The sequence below is a fragment of the Petromyzon marinus genome, unplaced genomic scaffold (genome assembly GCF_048934315.1).
Source record: "Petromyzon marinus isolate PM22_M1 ecotype Great Lakes invasive population unplaced genomic scaffold, UKy_Petmar_22M1.pri1.0 PM_Scaffold_57, whole genome shotgun sequence".
Taxonomy (NCBI): domain Eukaryota; kingdom Metazoa; phylum Chordata; class Hyperoartia; order Petromyzontiformes; family Petromyzontidae; genus Petromyzon; species Petromyzon marinus.
In genome coordinates this window covers 379155-399522 of record NW_027423579.1, presented here as the reverse complement: position 1 = coordinate 399522, position 20368 = coordinate 379155, and the positions used below count along the sequence as shown (strand labels likewise).

The 20368-nt window shown below is 38.9% G+C and overlaps 1 long non-coding RNA gene and 14 other non-coding genes across 15 annotated transcripts in view; 1 reads left to right on the top strand and 14 right to left on the bottom strand.

Moving 5' to 3' along the window:
* The window catches only part of LOC142923485 (uncharacterized), a 35301-nt gene that overhangs the window by 2810 nt on the left and 12123 nt on the right, over positions 1-20368 (top strand). The window contains exon 2 of the long non-coding RNA XR_012940788.1: positions 45-20368. This exon is cut by the window's right edge and continues 12123 nt beyond it. This is a non-coding gene — a long non-coding RNA (uncharacterized LOC142923485). The remainder of the gene's footprint in view (positions 1-44) is intronic.
* On the bottom strand, positions 221-293 carry TRNAV-AAC (transfer RNA valine (anticodon AAC)). The gene has a single exon. It is a non-coding gene; the product is annotated as a tRNA-Val (tRNA).
* TRNAV-CAC (transfer RNA valine (anticodon CAC)) lies at positions 875-947 on the bottom strand. Its single transcript has one exon. It is a non-coding gene; the product is annotated as a tRNA-Val (tRNA).
* On the bottom strand, positions 2403-2475 carry TRNAV-CAC (transfer RNA valine (anticodon CAC)). The gene has a single exon. It is a non-coding gene; the product is annotated as a tRNA-Val (tRNA).
* Positions 3056-3128, bottom strand: TRNAV-AAC (transfer RNA valine (anticodon AAC)). Its single transcript has one exon. It is a non-coding gene; the product is annotated as a tRNA-Val (tRNA).
* Positions 3710-3782, bottom strand: TRNAV-CAC (transfer RNA valine (anticodon CAC)). The gene has a single exon. It is a non-coding gene; the product is annotated as a tRNA-Val (tRNA).
* On the bottom strand, positions 5238-5310 carry TRNAV-CAC (transfer RNA valine (anticodon CAC)). Its single transcript has one exon. It is a non-coding gene; the product is annotated as a tRNA-Val (tRNA).
* TRNAV-CAC (transfer RNA valine (anticodon CAC)) lies at positions 5891-5963 on the bottom strand. Its single transcript has one exon. It is a non-coding gene; the product is annotated as a tRNA-Val (tRNA).
* On the bottom strand, positions 6980-7052 carry TRNAV-CAC (transfer RNA valine (anticodon CAC)). The gene has a single exon. It is a non-coding gene; the product is annotated as a tRNA-Val (tRNA).
* TRNAV-AAC (transfer RNA valine (anticodon AAC)) lies at positions 9815-9887 on the bottom strand. Its single transcript has one exon. It is a non-coding gene; the product is annotated as a tRNA-Val (tRNA).
* Positions 12215-12287, bottom strand: TRNAV-AAC (transfer RNA valine (anticodon AAC)). Its single transcript has one exon. It is a non-coding gene; the product is annotated as a tRNA-Val (tRNA).
* Positions 13087-13159, bottom strand: TRNAV-UAC (transfer RNA valine (anticodon UAC)). Its single transcript has one exon. It is a non-coding gene; the product is annotated as a tRNA-Val (tRNA).
* On the bottom strand, positions 13305-13377 carry TRNAM-CAU (transfer RNA methionine (anticodon CAU)). Its single transcript has one exon. It is a non-coding gene; the product is annotated as a tRNA-Met (tRNA).
* TRNAV-CAC (transfer RNA valine (anticodon CAC)) lies at positions 17009-17081 on the bottom strand. The gene has a single exon. It is a non-coding gene; the product is annotated as a tRNA-Val (tRNA).
* Positions 18098-18170, bottom strand: TRNAV-CAC (transfer RNA valine (anticodon CAC)). Its single transcript has one exon. It is a non-coding gene; the product is annotated as a tRNA-Val (tRNA).

The following is a 20368-nucleotide window of genomic DNA, read 5'->3' as shown; positions in this document are numbered from 1 at the left end:
AATGTTTCTGCCCGGTTTCGAACCAGGGACCTTTCGCGTGTTAGGCGAACATGATAAGCAATACACTACGGAAACTGCTCGTCCAATTTGTGAAGCTGCAACATACTTCACTGGCATAGGCCAATGCCAACAATGAATAATCATGAAATCATCATCTTCATGAGGGCACATTTTACGTGCACTTTAAATAAAACAGGAATTGTTTTGGTTTTACATAAAATGTTTCCGCCCGGTTTCGAACCGGGGACCTTTCGCGTGTTAGGCGAACGTGATAACCACTACACTACGGAAACTGCTTGTCAAACTCGTGAAGTTGCAACACACTTCACTGGTATAGACCTATGCCAACAACGAAAAATCATGAAATCATCATCTTCATGAAAGCACATTTAACGTCCAATTTAAATAAAACACGATTTTTTTTGGTTATACGTAAAATGTTTCCACCCGGTTTCAAACCAGGACCCTTTCACGTGTTAGGCGAACATGATAACCACTACACTACGGAAACTGCTTGTCAAACTTGTGAAGTTGCAACATACTTCACTGGCATAGGCCAATGCCAACAATGAAGAATCATGAAATCATCACGTTCATGAAGGCACATTTTGTGTCCTCTTTAAATAAAATCCGAATTATTTTGGTTTAACGTAAAATGTTTCTGCCCGGTTTCAAAACGGGGACCTTTCGCGTGTTAGGTAAACGTAATAACCACTACACTACGGAAACTGCTTGTCAAACTCGTGAAGTTGCAACACACTTCACTGGTATAGGCCTATGCCAACAATGAAGAATCATGAATTCATTATCTTCATGAAAGCACATTTTACGTGCACTTTAAATAAAACAGGAATTGTTTTGGTTTTACATAAAATGTTTCCGCCCGGTTTCGAACCGGGGACCTTTCGCGTGTGAGGCGAACGTGATAACCACTACACTACGGAAACTGCTTGTCAAACTCATAAAGTTGCAACACACTTCACTGGTATAGACCTATGCCAACAATGAAGAATCATGAAATCATCATCTTCATGAAAGCACATTTAACGTGCAATTTAAAAAAAACACGATTTTTTTTGGTTATACGTAAAATGTTTCCACACGGTTTCAAACCAGGACCCTTTCACGTGTTAGGCGAACGTGATAACCACTACACTACGGAAACTGCTAGTCAAACTTGTGAAGTTGCAACACACTTCACTGGTATAGGCCAATGCCAACAATGAAGAATCATGAAATCATCATCTTCATGAAGGCACATTTTGTGTCCTATTTAAATAAAATCCGAATTGTTTTGGTTTAACGTAAAATGTGTCTGCCCGGTTTCAAACCGGGGACCTTTCGCGTGTTAGGCGAACGTGATAACCACTACACTACGGAAACTGCTTGAAGAACATGTAACGTAGCAACATATTTCACTGAAATATTTCGAAACGTCTAGTGTCAAATCATTAAATCATCAAGTTCATGAAGGCATATTTTACGTCCACTTTAAATAAAATACAAATTGTTTTGGTTTTACATAGAATGTTTCCGCCCGGTTTCAAACCAGGAACCTTTCACATGTTAGGTAAACGTAATAACCACTACACTACGGAAACTGCTTGTCAAACTCGTGAAGTTGCAACACACTTCACTGGTATAGGCCTATGCCAACAATGAAAAATCATGAATTCATTATCTTCATGAAAGCACATTTTAGGTCCAATTTAAATAAAATACGATTTTTATTGGTTATACGTAAAATGTTTCCGCCCGGTTTCGAACCAGGGACCTTTCGCGTGTTAGGCGAACATGATAACCAATACACTACGGAAACTGGTTGTCAAACTTGTGAAGCTGCAACATACTTCACTGGCATAGGCCAATGCCAACAATCATCATCTTCATGAAATCATCATCTTCATGAGGGCACATTTTACGTGCACTTTAAATAAAACAGGAATTGTTTTGGTTTTACATAAAGTGTTTCCGCCCGATTTCGAACAGGGGACCTTTCGCGTGTTAGGCGAACGTAATAACCACTACACTACGGAAACTGCTTGCCAAACTCGTCCAGTTGCAACACACTTCACTGGTATAGGCCTATGCCAACAATGAAGAATCATGAAATCATCATCTTCATGAAAGCACATTTAACGTGCAATTTAAAAAAAACACGATTTTTTTTGGTTATACGTAAAATGTTTCCACCCGGTTTCGAACCAGGGACCTTTCGCGTGTAAGGCGAACATGATAAGCAATACACTACGGAAACTGATTGTCAAACTTGTGAAGCTGCAACATACTTCACTGGCATAGGCCAATGCCAACAATGAAGAATCATGAAATCATCATCTTCATGAGGGCACATTTTACGTGCACTTTAAATAAAACAGGAATTGTTTTGGTTTTACATAAAATGTTTCCGCCCGGTTTCGAACCGGGGACCTTTCGCGTGTGAGGCGAACGTGATAACCACTACACTACGGAAACTGCTTGTCAAACTCATAAAGTTGCAACACACTTCACTGGTATAGACCTATGCCAACAATGAAGAATCATGAAATCATCATCTTCATGAAAGCACATTTAACGTGCAATTTAAAAAAAACACGATTTTTTTTGGTTATACGTAAAATGTTTCCACACGGTTTCAAACCAGGACCCTTTCACGTGTTAGGCGAACGTGATAACCACTACACTACGGAAACTGCTTGTCAAACTTGTGAAGTTGCAACACACTTCACTGGTATAGGCCTATGCCAACAATGAAGAATCATGAATTCATTATCTTCATGAAAGCACATTTTAGGTCCAATTTAAATAAAATAGATTTTTATTGGTTATACGTAAAATGTTTCTGCCCGGTTTCGAACCAGGGACCTTTCGCGTGTTAGGCGAACATGATAAGCAATACACTACGGAAACTACTCGTCCAATTTGTGAAGCTGCAACATACTTCACTGGCATAGGCCAATGCCAATAATGAATAATCATGAAATCATCATCTTCATGAGGGCACATTTTACGTGCACTTTAAATAAAACAGGAATTGTTTTGGTTTTACATAAAATGTTTCCGCCCGGTTTCGAACCGGGGACCTTTCGCGTGTTAGGCGAACGTGATAACCACTACACTACGGAAACTGCTTGTCAAACTCGTGAAGTTGCAACACACTTCACTGGTATAGACCTATGCCAACAACGAAAAATCATGAAATCATCATCTTCATGAAAGCACATTTAACGTCCAATTTAAATAAAACACGATTTTTTTTGGTTATACGTAAAATGTTTCCACCCGGTTTCAAACCAGGACCCTTTCACGTGTTAGGCGAACATGATAACCACTACACTACGGAAACTGCTTGTCAAACTTGTGAAGTTGCAACATACTTCACTGGCATAGGCCAATGCCAACAATGAAGAATCATGAAATCATCACGTTCATGAAGGCACATTTTGTGTCCTCTTTAAATAAAATCCGAATTATTTTGGTTTAACGTAAAATGTTTCTGCCCGGTTTCAAAACGGGGACCTTTCGCGTATTAGGTAAACGTAATAACCACTACACTACGGAAACTGCTTGTCAAACTCGTGAAGTTGCAACACACTTCACTGGTATAGGCCTATGCCAACAATGAAGAATCATGAATTCATTATCTTCATGAAAGCACATTTTACGTGCACTTTAAATAAAACAGGAATTGTTTTGGTTTTACATAAAATGTTTCCGCCCGGTTTCGAACCGGGGACCTTTCGCGTGTGAGGCGAACGTGATAACCACTACACTACGGAAACTGCTTGTCAAACTCATAAAGTTGCAACACACTTCACTGGTATAGACCTATGCCAACAATGAAGAATCATGAAATCATCATCTTCATGAAAGCACATTTAACGTGCAATTTAAAAAAAACACGATTTTTTTTGGTTATACGTAAAATGTTTCCACACGGTTTCAAACCAGGACCCTTTCACGTGTTAGGCGAACGTGATAACCACTACACTACGGAAACTGCTAGTCAAACTTGTGAAGTTGCAACACACTTCACTGGTATAGGCCAATGCCAACAATGAAGAATCATGAAATCATCATCTTCATGAAGGCACATTTTGTGTCCTATTTAAATAAAATCCGAATTGTTTTGGTTTAACGTAAAATGTGTCTGCCCGGTTTCAAACCGGGGACCTTTCGCGTGTTAGGCGAACGTGATAACCACTACACTACGGAAACTGCTTGAAGAACATGTAACGTAGCAACATATTTCACTGAAATATTTCGAAACGTCTAGTGTCAAATCATTAAATCATCAAGTTCATGAAGGCATATTTTACGTCCACTTTAAATAAAATACAAATTGTTTTGGTTTTACATAGAATGTTTCCGCCCGGTTTCAAACCAGGAACCTTTCACATGTTAGGTAAACGTAATAACCACTACACTACGGAAACTGCTTGTCAAACTCGTGAAGTTGCAACACACTTCACTGGTATAGGCCTATGCCAACAATGAAAAATCATGAATTCATTATCTTCATGAAAGCACATTTTAGGTCCAATTTAAATAAAATACGATTTTTATTGGTTATACGTAAAATGTTTCCGCCCGGTTTCGAACCAGGGACCTTTCGCGTGTTAGGCGAACATGATAACCAATACACTACGGAAACTGGTTGTCAAACTTGTGAAGCTGCAACATACTTCACTGGCATAGGCCAATGCCAACAATCATCATCTTCATGAAATCATCATCTTCATGAGGGCACATTTTACGTGCACTTTAAATAAAACAGGAATTGTTTTGGTTTTACATAAAGTGTTTCCGCCCGATTTCGAACAGGGGACCTTTCGCGTGTTAGGCGAACGTAATAACCACTACACTACGGAAACTGCTTGCCAAACTCGTCCAGTTGCAACACACTTCACTGGTATAGGCCTATGCCAACAATGAAGAATCATGAAATCATCATCTTCATGAAAGCACATTTAACGTGCAATTTAAAAAAAACACGATTTTTTTTGGTTATACGTAAAATGTTTCCACCCGGTTTCGAACCAGGGACCTTTCGCGTGTAAGGCGAACATGATAAGCAATACACTACGGAAACTGATTGTCAAACTTGTGAAGCTGCAACATACTTCACTGGCATAGGCCAATGCCAACAATGAAGAATCATGAAATCATCATCTTCATGAGGGCACATTTTACGTGCACTTTAAATAAAACAGGAATTGTTTTGGTTTTACATAAAATGTTTCCGCCCGGTTTCGAACCGGGGACCTTTCGCGTGTGAGGCGAACGTGATAACCACTACACTACGGAAACTGCTTGTCAAACTCATAAAGTTGCAACACACTTCACTGGTATAGACCTATGCCAACAATGAAGAATCATGAAATCATCATCTTCATGAAAGCACATTTAACGTGCAATTTAAAAAAAACACGATTTTTTTTGGTTATACGTAAAATGTTTCCACACGGTTTCAAACCAGGACCCTTTCACGTGTTAGGCGAACGTGATAACCACTACACTACGGAAACTGCTAGTCAAACTTGTGAAGTTGCAACACACTTCACTGGTATAGGCCTATGCCAACAATGAAGAATCATGAATTCATTATCTTCATGAAAGCACATTTTAGGTCCAATTTAAATAAAATAGATTTTTATTGGTTATACGTAAAATGTTTCCGCCCGGTTTCGAACCAGGGACCTTTCGCGTGTTAGGCGAACATGATAAGCAATACACTACGGAAACTGCTCGTCCAATTTGTGAAGCTGCAACATACTTCACTGGCATAGGCCAATGCCAACAATGAAGAATCATGAAATCATCATCTTCATGAGGGCACATTTTACGTGCACTTTAAATAAAACAGGAATTGTTTTGGTTTTACATAAAATGTTTCCGCCCGGTTTCGAACCGGGGACCTTTCGCGTGTGAGGCGAACGTGATAACCACTACACTACGGAAACTGCTTGTCAAACTCGTGAAGTTGCAACACACTTCACTGGTATAGACCTATGCCAACAACGAAAAATCATGAAATCATCATCTTCATGAAAGCACATTTAACGTCCAATTTAAATAAAACACGATTTTTTTTGGTTATACGTAAAATGTTTCCACCCGGTTTCAAACCAGGACCCTTTCACGTGTTAGGCGAACATGATAACCACTACACTACGGAAACTGCTTGTCAAACTTGTGAAGTTGCAACATACTTCACTGGCATAGGCCAATGCCAACAATGAAGAATCATGAAATCATCACGTTCATGAAGGCACATTTTGTGTCCTCTTTAAATAAAATCCGAATTATTTTGGTTTAACGTAAAATGTTTCTGCCCGGTTTCAAAACGGGGACCTTTCGCGTGTTAGGCGAACGTGATAACCACTATACTACGGAAACTGCTTGAAGAACATGTAACGTAGCAACATATTTCACTGAAATATTTCGAAACGTCTAGTGTCAAATCATTAAATCATCAAGTTCATGAAGGCATATTTTACGTCCACTTTAAATAAAATACAAATTGTTTTGGTTTTACATAGAATGTTTCCGCCCGGTTTCAAACCAGGAACCTTTCACATGTTAGGTAAACGTAATAACCACTACACTACGGAAACTGCTTGTCAAACTCGTGAAGTTGCAACACACTTCACTGGTATAGGCCTATGCCAACAATGAAGAATCATGAATTCATTATCTTCATGAAAGCACATTTTAGGTCCAATTTAAATAAAATAGATTTTTATTGGTTATACGTAAAATGTTTCCGCCCGGTTTCGAACCAGGGACCTTTCGCGTGTAAGGCAAACATGATAAGCAATACACTACGGAAACTGCTTGTCAAACTTGTGAAGCTGCAACATACTTCACTGGCATAGGCCAATGCCAACAATGAAGAATCATGAAATCATCATCTTCATGAGTGCACATTTTACGTGCACTTTAAATAAAACAGGAATTGTTTTGGTTTTACATAAAATGTTTCCGCCCGGTTTCGAACCGGGGACCTTTCGCGTGTGAGGCGAACGTGATAACCACTACACTACGGAAACTGCTTGTCAAACTCATAAAGTTGCAACACACTTCACTGGTATAGACCTATGCCAACAATGAAGAATCATGAAATCATCATCTTCATGAAAGCACATTTAACGTGCAATTTAAAAAAAACACGATTTTTTTTGGTTATACGTAAAATGTTTCCACACGGTTTCAAACCAGGACCCTTTCACGTGTTAGGCGAACGTGATAACCACTACACTACGGAAACTGCTAGTCAAACTTGTGAAGTTGCAACACACTTCACTGGTATAGGCCAATGCCAACAATGAAGAATCATGAAATCATCATCTTCATGAAGGCACATTTTGTGTCCTATTTAAATAAAATCCGAATTGTTTTGGTTTAACGTAAAATGTGTCTGCCCGGTTTCAAACCGGGGACCTTTCGCGTGTTAGGCGAACGTGATAACCACTACACTACGGAAACTGCTTGAAGAACATGTAACGTAGCAACATATTTCACTGAAATATTTCGAAACGTCTAGTGTCAAATCATTAAATCATCAAGTTCATGAAGGCATATTTTACGTCCACTTTAAATAAAATACAAATTGTTTTGGTTTTACATAGAATGTTTCCGCCCGGTTTCAAACCAGGAACCTTTCACATGTTAGGTAAACGTAATAACCACTACACTACGGAAACTGCTTGTCAAACTCGTGAAGTTGCAACACACTTCACTGGTATAGGCCTATGCCAACAATGAAAAATCATGAATTCATTATCTTCATGAAAGCACATTTTAGGTCCAATTTAAATAAAATACGATTTTTATTGGTTATACGTAAAATGTTTCCGCCCGGTTTCGAACCAGGGACCTTTCGCGTGTTAGGCGAACATGATAAGCAATACACTACGGAAACTGGTTGTCAAACTTGTGAAGCTGCAACATACTTCACTGGCATAGGCCAATGCCAACAATCATCATCTTCATGAAATCATCATCTTCATGAGGGCACATTTTACGTGCACTTTAAATAAAACAGGAATTTGTTTTGGTTTTACATAAAATGTTTCCGCCCGATTTCGAACAGGGGACCTTTCGCGTGTTAGGCGAACGTAATAACCACTACACTACGGAAACTGCTTGCCAAACTCGTCCAGTTGCAACACACTTCACTGGTATAGGCCTATGCCAACAATGAAGAATCATGAAATCATCATCTTCATGAAAGCACATTTAACGTGCAATTTAAAAAAAACACGATTTTTTTTGGTTATACGTAAAATGTTTCCACCCGGTTTCGAACCAGGGACCTTTCGCGTGTAAGGCGAACATGATAAGCAATACACTACGGAAACTGATTGTCAAACTTGTGAAGCTGCAACATACTTAACTGGCATAGGCCAATGCCAACAATGAAGAATCATGAAATCATCATCTTCATGAGGGCACATTTTACGTGCACTTTAAATAAAACAGGAATTGTTTTGGTTTTACATAAAATGTTTCCGCCCGGTTTCGAACCGGGGACCTTTCGCGTGTGAGGCGAACGTGATAACCACTACACTACGACTGCTTGTCAAACTCATAAAGTTGCAACACACTTCACTGGTATAGACCTATGCCAACAATGAAGAATCATGAAATCATCATCTTCATGAAAGCACATTTAACGTGCAATTTTAAAAAAACACGATTTTTTTTGGTTATACGTAAAATGTTTCCACACGGTTTCAAACCAGGACCCTTTCACGTGTTAGGCGAACGTGATAACCACTACACTACGGAAACTGCTAGTCAAACTTGTGAAGTTGCAACACACTTCACTGGTATAGGCCTATGCCAACAATGAAGAATCATGAATTCATTATCTTCATGAAAGCACATTTTAGGTCCAATTTAAATAAAATAGATTTTTATTGGTTATACGTAAAATGTTTCTGCCCGGTTTCGAACCAGGGACCTTTCGCGTGTTAGGCGAACATGATAACCACTACACTACGTAAACTGCTTGTCAACCTTGTGAAGCTGCAACATACTTCACTGGTATAGACCTATGCCAACAATGAAGAATCATGAAATCATCATCTTCATGAGGGCACATTTTACGTGCAGTTTAAATAAAACACGATTTTTTTTGGTTATACGTAAAATGTTTCCACCCGGTTTCAAACCAGGACCCTTTCACATGTTAGGCTAACGTGATAACCACTACACTACGGAAACTGCTTGAAGAACATGTAACGTAGCAACATATTTCACTGAAATATTTCGAAACGTCTAGTGTCAAATCATTAAATCATCAAGTTCATGAAGGCATATTTTACGTCCACTTTAAATAAAATACAAATTGTTTTGGTTTTACATAGAATGTTTCCGCCCGGTTTCAAACCAGGAACCTTTCACATGTTAGGTAAACGTAATAACCACTACACTACGGAAACTGCTTGTCAAACTCGTGAAGTTGCAACACACTTCACTGGTATAGGCCTATGCCAACAATGAAGAATCATGAATTCATTATCTTCATGAAAGCACATTTTAGGTCCAATTTAAATAAAAATAGATTTTTATTGGTTATACGTAAAATGTTTCCGCCCGGTTTCGAACCAGGGACCTTTCGCGTGTTAGGCGAACATGATAACCAATACACTACGGAAACTGGTTGTCAAACTTGTGAAGCTGCAACATACTTCACTGGCATAGGCCAATGCCAACAATCATCATCTTCATGAAATCATCATCTTCATGAGGGCACATTTTACGTGCACTTTAAATAACACAGGAATTGTTTTGGTTTTACATAAAATGTTTCCGCCCGGTTTCGAACCGGGGACCTTTCGCGTGTTAGGCGAACGTGATAACCACTACACTACGGAAACTGCTTGCCAAACCCGTCCAGTTGCAACACACTTCACTGGTATAGGCCTATGCCAACAATGAAGAATCATGAAATCATCATCTTCATGAAAGCACATTTAACGTGCAATTTAAAAAAAACACGATTTTTTTTGGTTATACGTAAAATGTTTCCCCCCGGTTTAAAAACCAGGAACCTTTCACGTGTTAGGCAAACGTGATAACCACTACACTACGGAAACTGCTTGTCAAACTCGTGAAGTTGCAACACACTTCACTGGTATAGGCCTATGCCAACAATGAAAAATCATGAATTCATTATCTTCATGAAAGCACATTTTAGGTCCAATTTAAATAAAATACGATTTTTATTGGTTATACGTAAAATGTTTCCGCCCGGTTTCGAACCAGGGACCTTTCGCGTGTTAGGCGAACATGATAAGCAATACACTACGGAAACTGGTTGTCAAACTTGTGAAGCTGCAACATACTTCACTGGCATAGGCCAATGCCAACAATCATCATCTTCATGAAATCATCATCTTCATGAGGGCACATTTTACGTGCACTTTAAATAAAACAGGAATTTGTTTTGGTTTTACATAAAATGTTTCCGCCCGATTTCGAACAGGGGACCTTTCGCGTGTTAGGCGAACGTAATAACCACTACACTACGGAAACTGCTTGCCAAACTCGTCCAGTTGCAACACACTTCACTGGTATAGGCCTATGCCAACAATGAAGAATCATGAAATCATCATCTTCATGAAAGCACATTTAACGTGCAATTTAAAAAAAACACGATTTTTTTTGGTTATACGTAAAATGTTTCCACCCGGTTTCGAACCAGGGACCTTTCGCGTGTAAGGCGAACATGATAAGCAATACACTACGGAAACTGATTGTCAAACTTGTGAAGCTGCAACATACTTAACTGGCATAGGCCAATGCCAACAATGAAGAATCATGAAATCATCATCTTCATGAGGGCACATTTTACGTGCACTTTAAATAAAACAGGAATTGTTTTGGTTTTACATAAAATGTTTCCGCCCGGTTTCGAACCGGGGACCTTTCGCGTGTGAGGCGAACGTGATAACCACTACACTACGACTGCTTGTCAAACTCATAAAGTTGCAACACACTTCACTGGTATAGACCTATGCCAACAATGAAGAATCATGAAATCATCATCTTCATGAAAGCACATTTAACGTGCAATTTTAAAAAAACACGATTTTTTTTGGTTATACGTAAAATGTTTCCACACGGTTTCAAACCAGGACCCTTTCACGTGTTAGGCGAACGTGATAACCACTACACTACGGAAACTGCTAGTCAAACTTGTGAAGTTGCAACACACTTCACTGGTATAGGCCTATGCCAACAATGAAGAATCATGAATTCATTATCTTCATGAAAGCACATTTTAGGTCCAATTTAAATAAAATAGATTTTTATTGGTTATACGTAAAATGTTTCTGCCCGGTTTCGAACCAGGGACCTTTCGCGTGTTAGGCGAACATGATAACCACTACACTACGTAAACTGCTTGTCAACCTTGTGAAGCTGCAACATACTTCACTGGTATAGACCTATGCCAACAATGAAGAATCATGAAATCATCATCTTCATGAGGGCACATTTTACGTGCAGTTTAAATAAAACACGATTTTTTTTGGTTATACGTAAAATGTTTCCACCCGGTTTCAAACCAGGACCCTTTCACATGTTAGGCTAACGTGATAACCACTACACTACGGAAACTGCTTGAAGAACATGTAACGTAGCAACATATTTCACTGAAATATTTCGAAACGTCTAGTGTCAAATCATTAAATCATCAAGTTCATGAAGGCATATTTTACGTCCACTTTAAATAAAATACAAATTGTTTTGGTTTTACATAGAATGTTTCCGCCCGGTTTCAAACCAGGAACCTTTCACATGTTAGGTAAACGTAATAACCACTACACTACGGAAACTGCTTGTCAAACTCGTGAAGTTGCAACACACTTCACTGGTATAGGCCTATGCCAACAATGAAGAATCATGAATTCATTATCTTCATGAAAGCACATTTTAGGTCCAATTTAAATAAAAATAGATTTTTATTGGTTATACGTAAAATGTTTCCGCCCGGTTTCGAACCAGGGACCTTTCGCGTGTTAGGCGAACATGATAACCAATACACTACGGAAACTGGTTGTCAAACTTGTGAAGCTGCAACATACTTCACTGGCATAGGCCAATGCCAACAATCATCATCTTCATGAAATCATCATCTTCATGAGGGCACATTTTACGTGCACTTTAAATAACACAGGAATTGTTTTGGTTTTACATAAAATGTTTCCGCCCGGTTTCGAACCGGGGACCTTTCGCGTGTTAGGCGAACGTGATAACCACTACACTACGGAAACTGCTTGCCAAACCCGTCCAGTTGCAACACACTTCACTGGTATAGGCCTATGCCAACAATGAAGAATCATGAAATCATCATCTTCATGAAAGCACATTTAACGTGCAATTTAAAAAAAACACGATTTTTTTTGGTTATACGTAAAATGTTTCCCCCCGGTTTAAAAACCAGGAACCTTTCACGTGTTAGGCAAACGTGATAACCACTACACTACGGAAACTGCTCGTCCAATTTGTGAAGCTGCAACATACTTCACTGGCATAGGCCAATGCCAACAATGAAGAATCATGAAATCATCACGTTCATGAAGGCACATTTTGTGTCCTCTTTAAATAAAATCCGAATTATTTTGGTTTAACGTAAAGTGTTTCTGCCCGGTTTCAAAACGGGGACCTTTCGCATGTTAGGCGAACGTGATAACCACTACACTACGGAAACTGCTTGAAGAACATGTAACGTAGCAACATATTTCACTGAAATATTTCGAAACGTCCAGTGTCAAATCATTAAATCATCAACTTCATGAAGGCATATTTTACGTCCACTTTAAATAAAATACAAATTGTTTTGGTTTTACATAGAATGTTTCCGCCCGGTTACAAACCATGAACCTTTCACGTGTTAGGCAAACATGATAACCACTACACTACGGAAACTGCTTGTCAAACTCGTGAAGTTGCAACACACTTCACTGGTATAGGCCTATGCCAACAATGAAGAATCATGAATTCATTATCTTCATGAAAGCACATTTTAGGTCCAATTTAAATAAAATAGATTTTTATTGGTTATACGTAAAATGTTTCCGCCCGGTTTCGAACCAGGGACCTTTCGCGTGTAAGGCGAACATGATAAGCAATACACTACGGAAACTGATTGTCAAACTTGTGAAGCTGCAACATACTTCACTGGCATAGGCCAATGCCAACAATGAAGAATCATGAAATCATCATCTTCATGAGGGCACATTTTACGTGCACTTTAAATAAAACAGGAATTGTTTTGGTTTTACATAAAATGTTTCCGCCCGGTTTCGAACCGGGGACCTTTCGCGTATGAGGCGAACGTGATAACCACTACACTACGGAAACTGCTTGTCAAACTCATAAAGTTGCAACACACTTCACTGGTATAGACCTATGCCAACAATGAAGAATCATGAAATCATCATCTTCATGAAAGCACATTTAACGTGCAATTTAAAAAAAACACGATTTTTTTTGGTTATACGTAAAATGTTTCCACACGGTTTCAAACCAGGACCCTTTCACGTGTTAGGCGAACGTGATAACCACTACACTACGGAAACTGCTAGTCAAACTTGTGAAGTTGCAACACACTTCACTGGTATAGGCCTATGCCAACAATGAAAAATCATGAATTCATTATCTTCATGAAAGCACATTTTAGGTCCAATTTAAATAAAATACGATTTTTATTGGTTATACGTAAAATGTTTCCGCCCGGTTTCGAACCAGGGACCTTTCGCGTGTTAGGCGAACATGATAAGCAATACACTACGGAAACTGGTTGTCAAACTTGTGAAGCTGCAACATACTTCACTGGCATAGGCCAATGCCAACAATCATCATCTTCATGAAATCATCATCTTCATGAGGGCACATTTTACGTGCACTTTAAATAAAACAGGAATTTGTTTTGGTTTTACATAAAATGTTTCCGCCCGATTTCGAACAGGGGACCTTTCGCGTGTTAGGCGAACGTAATAACCACTACACTACGGAAACTGCTTGCCAAACTCGTCCAGTTGCAACACACTTCACTGGTATAGGCCTATGCCAACAATGAAGAATCATGAAATCATCATCTTCATGAAAGCACATTTAACGTGCAATTTAAAAAAAACACGATTTTTTTTGGTTATACGTAAAATGTTTCCACCCGGTTTCGAACCAGGGACCTTTCGCGTGTAAGGCGAACATGATAAGCAATACACTACGGAAACTGATTGTCAAACTTGTGAAGCTGCAACATACTTAACTGGCATAGGCCAATGCCAACAATGAAGAATCATGAAATCATCATCTTCATGAGGGCACATTTTACGTGCCCTTTAAATAAAACAGGAATTGTTTTGGTTTTACATAAAATGTTTCCGCCCGGTTTCGAACCGGGGACCTTTCGCGTGTGAGGCGAACGTGATAACCACTACACTACGACTGCTTGTCAAACTCATAAAGTTGCAACACACTTCACTGGTATAGACCTATGCCAACAATGAAGAATCATGAAATCATCATCTTCATGAAAGCACATTTAACGTGCAATTTAAAAAAAACACGATTTTTTTTGGTTATACGTAAAATGTTTCCACACGGTTTCAAACCAGGACCCTTTCACGTGTTAGGCGAACGTGATAACCACTACACTACGGAAACTGCTAGTCAAACTTGTGAAGTTGCAACACACTTCACTGGTATAGGCCTATGCCAACAATGAAGAATCATGAATTCATTATCTTCATGAAAGCACATTTTAGGTCCAATTTAAATAAAATAGATTTTTATTGGTTATACGTAAAATGTTTCTGCCCGGTTTCGAACCAGGGACCTTTCGCGTGTGAGGCGAACGTGATAACCACTACACTACGGAAACTGCTTGTCAAACTCATAAAGTTGCAACACACTTCACTGGTATAGACCTATGCCAACAATGAAGAATCATGAAATCATCATCTTCATGAAAGCACATTTAACGTGCAATTTAAAAAAAACACGATTTTTTTTGGTTATACGTAAAATGTTTCCACACGGTTTCAAACCAGGACCCTTTCACGTGTTAGGCGAACGTGATAACCACTACACTACGGAAACTGCTAGTCAAACTTGTGAAGTTGCAACACACTTCACTGGTATAGGCCTATGCCAACAATGAAAAATCATGAATTCATTATCTTCATGAAAGCACATTTTAGGTCCAATTTAAATAAAATACGATTTTTATTGGTTATACGTAAAATGTTTCCGCCCGGTTTCGAACCAGGGACCTTTCGCGTGTTAGGCGAACATGATAAGCAATACACTACGGAAACTGGTTGTCAAACTTGTGAAGCTGCAACATACTTCACTGGCATAGGCCAATGCCAACAATCATCATCTTCATGAAATCATCATCTTCATGAGGGCACATTTTACGTGCACTTTAAATAAAACAGGAATTTGTTTTGGTTTTACATAAAATGTTTCCGCCCGATTTCGAACAGGGGACCTTTCGCGTGTTAGGCGAACGTAATAACCACTACACTACGGAAACTGCTTGCCAAACTCGTCCAGTTGCAACACACTTCACTGGTATAGGCCTATGCCAACAATGAAGAATCATGAAATCATCATCTTCATGAAAGCACATTTAACGTGCAATTTAAAAAAAACACGATTTTTTTTGGTTATACGTAAAATGTTTCCACCCGGTTTCGAACCAGGGACCTTTCGCGTGTAAGGCGAACATGATAAGCAATACACTACGGAAACTGATTGTCAAACTTGTGAAGCTGCAACATACTTAACTGGCATAGGCCAATGCCAACAATGAAGAATCATGAAATCATCATCTTCATGAGGGCACATTTTACGTGCACTTTAAATAAAACAGGAATTGTTTTGGTTTTACATAAAATGTTTCCGCCCGGTTTCGAACCGGGGACCTTTCGCGTGTGAGGCGAACGTGATAACCACTACACTACGACTGCTTGTCAAACTCATAAAGTTGCAACACACTTCACTGGTATAGACCTATGCCAACAATGAAGAATCATGAAATCATCATCTTCATGAAAGCACATTTAACGTGCAATTTAAAAAAAACACGATTTTTTTTGGTTATACGTAAAATGTTTCCACACGGTTTCAAACCAGGACCCTTTCACGTGTTAGGCGAACGTGATAACCACTACACTACGGAAACTGCTAGTCAAACTTGTGAAGTTGCAACACACTTCACTGGTATAGGCCTATGCCAACAATGAAGAATCATGAATTCATTATCTTCATGAAAGCACATTTTAGGTCCAATTTAAATAAAATAGATTTTTATTGGTTATACGTAAAATGTTTCTGCCCGGTTTCGAACCAGGGACCTTTCGCGTGTGAGGCGAACGTGATAACCACTACACTACGGAAACTGCTTGTCAAACTCATAAAGTTGCAACACACTTCACTGGTATAGACCTATGCCAACAATGAAGAATCATGAAATCATCATCTTCATGAAAGCACATTTAACGTGCAATTTAAAAAAAACACGATTTTTTTTGGTTATACGTAAAATGTTTCCACACGGTTTCAAACCAGGACCCTTTCACGTGTTAGGCGAACGTGATAACCACTACACTACGGAAACTGCTAGTCAAACTTGTGAAGTTGCAACACACTTCACTGGTATAGGCCTATGCCAACAATGAAAAATCATGAATTCATTATCTTCATGAAAGCACATTTTAGGTCCAATTTAAATAAAATACGATTTTTATTGGTTATACGTAAAATGTTTCCGCCCGGTTTCGAACCAGGGACCTTTCGCGTGTTAGGCGAACATGATAAGCAATACACTACGGAAACTGCTCGTCCAATTTGTGAAGCTGCAACATACTTCACTGGCATAGGCCAATGCCAACAATGAAGAATCATGAAATCATCATCTTCATGAGGGCACATTTTACGTGCACTTTAAATAAAACAGGAATTGTTTTGGTTTTACATAAAATGTTTCCGCCCGGTTTCGAACCGGGGACCTTTCGCGTGTGAGGCGAACGTGATAACCACTACACTACGGAAACTGCTTGTCAAACTCGTGAAGTTGCAACACACTTCACTGGTATAGACCTATGCCAACAACGAAAAATCATGAAATCATCATCTTCATGAAAGCACATTTAACGTCCAATTTAAATAAAACACGATTTTTTTTGGTTATACGTAAAATGTTTCCACCCGGTTTCAAACCAGGACCCTTTCACGTGTTAGGCGAACATGATAACCACTACACTACGGAAACTGCTTGTCAAACTTGTGAAGTTGCAACATACTTCACTGGCATAGGCCAATGCCAACAATGAAGAATCATGAAATCATCACGTTCATGAAGGCACATTTTGTGTCCTCTTTAAATAAAATCCGAATTATTTTGGTTTAACGTAAAATGTTTCTGCCCGGTTTCAAAACGGGGACCTTTCGCGTGTTAGGCGAACGTGATAACCACTATACTACGGAAACTGCTTGAAGAACATGTAACGTAGCAACATATTTCACTGAAATATTTCGAAACGTCTAGTGTCAAATCATTAAATCATCAAGTTCATGAAGGCATATTTTACGTCCACTTTAAATAAAATACAAATTGTTTTGGTTTTACATAGAATGTTTCCGCCCGGTTTCAAACCAGGAACCTTTCACATGTTAGGTAAACGTAATAACCACTACACTACGGAAACTGCTTGTCAAACTCGTGAAGTTGCAACACACTTCACTGGTATAGGCCTATGCCAACAATGAAGAATCATGAATTCATTATCTTCATGAAAGCACATTTTAGGTCCAATTTAAATAAAATAGATTTTTATTGGTTATACGTAAAATGTTTCCGCCCGGTTTCGAACCAGGGACCTTTCGCGTGTAAGGCAAACATGATAAGCAATACACTACGGAAACTGCTTGTCAAACTTGTGAAGCTGCAACATACTTCACTGGCATAGGCCAATGCCAACAATGAAGAATCATGAAATCATCATCTTCATGAGTGCACATTTTACGTGCACTTTAAATAAAACAGGAATTGTTTTGGTTTTACATAAAATGTTTCCGCCCGGTTTCGAACCGGGGACCTTTCGCGTGTGAGGCGAACGTGATAACCACTACACTACGGAAACTGCTTGTCAAACTCATAAAGTTGCAACACACTTCACTGGTATAGACCTATGCCAACAATGAAGAATCATGAAATCATCATCTTCATGAAAGCACATTTAACGTGCAATTTAAAAAAAACACGATTTTTTTTGGTTATACGTAAAATGTTTCCACACGGTTTCAAACCAGGACCCTTTCACGTGTTAGGCGAACGTGATAACCACTACACTACGGAAACTGCTAGTCAAACTTGTGAAGTTGCAACACACTTCACTGGTATAGGCCAATGCCAACAATGAAGAATCATGAAATCATCATCTTCATGAAGGCACATTTTGTGTCCTATTTAAATAAAATCCGAATTGTTTTGGTTTAACGTAAAATGTGTCTGCCCGGTTTCAAACCGGGGACCTTTCGCGTGTTAGGCGAACGTGATAACCACTACACTACGGAAACTGCTTGAAGAACATGTAACGTAGCAACATATTTCACTGAAATATTTCGAAACGTCTAGTGTCAAATCATTAAATCATCAAGTTCATGAAGGCATATTTTACGTCCACTTTAAATAAAATACAAATTGTTTTGGTTTTACATAGAATGTTTCCGCCCGGTTTCAAACCAGGAACCTTTCACATGTTAGGTAAACGTAATAACCACTACACTACGGAAACTGCTTGTCAAACTCGTGAAGTTGCAACACACTTCACTGGTATAGGCCTATGCCAACAATGAAAAATCATGAATTCATTATCTTCATGAAAGCACATTTTAGGTCCAATTTAAATAAAATACGATTTTTATTGGTTATACGTAAAATGTTTCCGCCCGGTTTCGAACCAGGGACCTTTCGCGTGTTAGGCGAACATGATAAGCAATACACTACGGAAACTGGTTGTCAAACTTGTGAAGCTGCAACATACTTCACTGGCATAGGCCAATGCCAACAATCATCATCTTCATGAAATCATCATCTTCATGAGGGCACATTTTACGTGCACTTTAAATAAAACAGGAATTTGTTTTGGTTTTACATAAAATGTTTCCGCCCGATTTCGAACAGGGGACCTTTCGCGTGTTAGGCGAACGTAATAACCACTACACTACGGAAACTGCTTGCCAAACTCGTCCAGTTGCAACACACTTCACTGGTATAGGCCTATGCCAACAATGAAGAATCATGAAATCATCATCTTCATGAAAGCACATTTAACGTGCAATTTAAAAAAAACACGATTTTTTTTGGTTATACGTAAAATGTTTCCACCCGGTTTCGAACCAGGGACCTTTCGCGTGTAAGGCGAACATGATAAGCAATACACTACGGAAACTGATTGTCAAACTTGTGAAGCTGCAACATACTTAACTGGCATAGGCCAATGCCAACAATGAAGAATCATGAAATCATCATCTTCATGAGGGCACATTTTACGTGCACTTTAAATAAAACAGGAATTGTTTTGGTTTTACATAAAATGTTTCCGCCCGGTTTCGAACCGGGGACCTTTCGCGTGTGAGGCGAACGTGATAACCACTACACTACGACTGCTTGTCAAACTCATAAAGTTGCAACACACTTCACTGGTATAGACCTATGCCAACAATGAAGAATCATGAAATCATCATCTTCATGAAAGCACATTTAACGTGCAATTTTTAAAAAACACGATTTTTTTTGGTTATACGTAAAATGTTTCCACACGGTTTCAAACCAGGACCCTTTCACGTGTTAGGCGAACGTGATAACCACTACACTACGGAAACTGCTAGTCAAACTTGTGAAGTTGCAACACACTTCACTGGTATAGGCCTATGCCAACAATGAAGAATCATGAATTCATTATCTTCATGAAAGCACATTTTAGGTCCAATTTAAATAAAATAGATTTTTATTGGTTATACGTAAAATGTTTCTGCCCGGTTTCGAACCAGGGACCTTTCGCGTGTTAGGCGAACATGATAACCACTACACTACGTAAACTGCTTGTCAACCTTGTGAAGCTGCAACATACTTCACTGGTATAGACCTATGCCAACAATGAAGAATCATGAAATCATCATCTTCATGAGGGCACATTTTACGTGCAGTTTAAATAAAACACGATTTTTTTTGGTTATACGTAAAATGTTTCCACCCGGTTTCAAACCAGGACCCTTTCACATGTTAGGCTAACGTGATAACCACTACACTACGGAAACTGCTTGAAGAACATGTAAC